Source organism: Rutidosis leptorrhynchoides, chromosome 3, assembly GCF_046630445.1.
Source record: "Rutidosis leptorrhynchoides isolate AG116_Rl617_1_P2 chromosome 3, CSIRO_AGI_Rlap_v1, whole genome shotgun sequence".
Lineage (NCBI taxonomy): Eukaryota > Viridiplantae > Streptophyta > Magnoliopsida > Asterales > Asteraceae > Rutidosis > Rutidosis leptorrhynchoides.
The window spans coordinates 509,097,737-509,100,500 of NC_092335.1; positions in this window are offsets into that span (position 1 = coordinate 509,097,737).

The following is a 2,764-nucleotide window of genomic DNA, read 5'->3' on the forward strand; positions in this document are numbered from 1 at the left end:
TACATATTTATGAACGATAAAACTAGATTTTAACACCGAAATTATTGTTACCTCGGAAAGGACATAAATTGAGAAACAAACCAAAATGTTAAAATTCATTTAAAATGGAATAGAGGACAATAAAAAGGAAAATAAAAGCCAAGTGTGGGAAAATTTACCAAGATATTTTAAACATATGTCACATATTTCTGTAACAAATAACTGAAAATACTTTTGCTTTGGACTAAACTAAACTGTTTTACCCGATGAAAGAAAAGAAGAGATGGATCTACACGATGAATCAATTCCATCATTAAAAGGAAGTAAAGTCTTCTGAAAAAGAAACGCGCTTCTTGATTTAGGTCAGGAAGTTGTCGTCCAGACCAGCTGTAGGTTGACGAAAAATCTAGAAAAGTCATCACTAAAATCAGCAGGAAATCCACGGACCTCAGCATAAAACAGGGTCGCCAAGTGGTTAGATTTATCCTAACCATGAGAAGGATTTATCTCGTAAAATGGGGGGCACCGTGCCAATTAGCTGGATAAGACTAATGAATCAGATCCCCAGAAAGGATAATCTCCTTAAAGATTAAAAATCAGCTTTTAAGACTGATATTACTCAATCCTAGAGATTGACCTTAAAGATTGAGAATTACAAACTCATGGAATTCAATGATATCTAAACTCAAGCTTGAACGAGAAAATATTTTGATCAAATTATAAACCGATTTGTTTTCTGAAAACCCATTTTCAATGCGTTCATTACCATTGAACGTAAAATCCTAGGAATTCACCTAGAATTCATTAGGTCATCTGAACCAAATCGGTTGTCAACCGTAAGAACAGTGGTTGCATAGCATGGTCGAAGACAGGACCTTGTGCCAGACCGAAAAATCATAAGGGTGAGCTTTACTATTGCTCCTACAAAGGATAGTAATTGCGTTCGACATGTTATAGACCATAATTAAAAGCATGTCAGGGGACATTGCCTTAACAGTTGCTTGTTCAACGCTTTCCTTTATAACCGGACGGTAGTTTACCGAAAGGTAATATACGGAGCAAGTATACTGGATGTGTTGCTTTCCTAATACAAGGTTAGCAAGTGGATGACACAAAACCACAAGTTTTGAGCTAAAATTTTCAAATCTGAAACCCACCAAACCCACAAAAATATTTTTCAAACACCGGTGAAGGGTTATTCCGGAAAACTTATCTAGGGTAAAAGCTAGATTAAAATTTTTAAAAGATCAAATGTTTTCATAAAGATCCAATTTCCTTAAAGGATCTAAATTTTTATAGTCATGTGGAACTGTAAACCACATCGTTACTACCATTGTTTATACCGCCGTAAAGAAATCACTAATGTACAAAGTGTGAAGAATAAAGAAGTGATTCTAGTATTTCAAGACTATATTGCTTGAGGACAAGCAACGCTCAAGTGTGGGAATATTTGATAATGCTAAAAATGAACATATATTTCATAGCATTATTCCTCAAGAAAGACAAGCTTTTAGTTGCAATTGTTCTATTTACAAGTGATATTCGTTTAAATAATAAAAGGTGAAGACAAAAGATAGATTCGACGAATTGAAGACGCAAACGACCAAAAAGCTCAAAAGTACAAAATACAATCAATGAGGTTCCAATTATTGATAAGAAACGTCTCAAAATTACAAGAGTACAAGATTCAAAACGCAAAGTACAAGATATTAAATTATTCGCAAGGACGTTCAAAAATTCGGAACCGGGACCAGAGTCAACTCTCAACGCTCGACGCAACGGACTAAAAATTACAAGTCAACTATGCACATAAATATAATATAATATTTAAATAATTACTAAAATTATTTATATATTATATTTATTTATATAATCGTCAGCAAACAAAGAGCCAAAGTTGAGTGAGCTGTAAAATGGAACTCCGCGACTTGCGGAGTTCGAAGGCCAAATGGGCCGCGACTCGCGGAGCCTCCAATTTTGAAACAGCCTATAAAAGCAACGCAGTTCGACGAGTAAAAATATCCATAAAATCAATCTCTCTTTATATCTATACGTAATATTTATATTTATAATTTATATTTTAATTTTAATTTTAATTTTAATTCTAATAATAAGGGTATGTTAGCAAATGTTGTAAGGGTGTAAGTCGAAATTCTGTCCGTGTAACGCTACGCTATTTTTAATCATTGTAAGTTATGTTCAACCTTTTTAATTTAATGTCTCGTAGCTAAGTTATTATTATGCTTATTTAATCCGAAGTAATCATAATGTTGGGCTAAAAATAATAAAATTGGGTAATTTGGCTTTGTACCATAATTGGGGTTTGGACAAAAGAACGACACTTGTGGAAATTAGACTATGGGCTATTAATGGGCTTTATATTTGTTTAACTAAATTATAGTTTGTTAATTTTAATATAAAGAATTACAATTGGACGTTCCTATAAATAACCATATATACTCAATCGGACACGATGGGCTGGGTATTTATATGTACGAATAATCGTTCATTTAACCGGACACGGGAATGGATTAATAGCCACTAGAATTATTAAAACAGGGGTGAAATTATGTACAAGGACACTTGGCATAATTGTTAACAAACTATTAAAACCTTGGGTTACACTCAGTCGACATCCTGGTGTAATTATTAAACAAAGTATTAAAATCTTGTTACAGTTTAAGTCCCCAATTAGTTGGAATATTTGACTTCGGGTATAAGGATAATTTGACGAGGACACTCGCACTTTATATTTATGACTGATGGACTGTTATGGACAAAAACC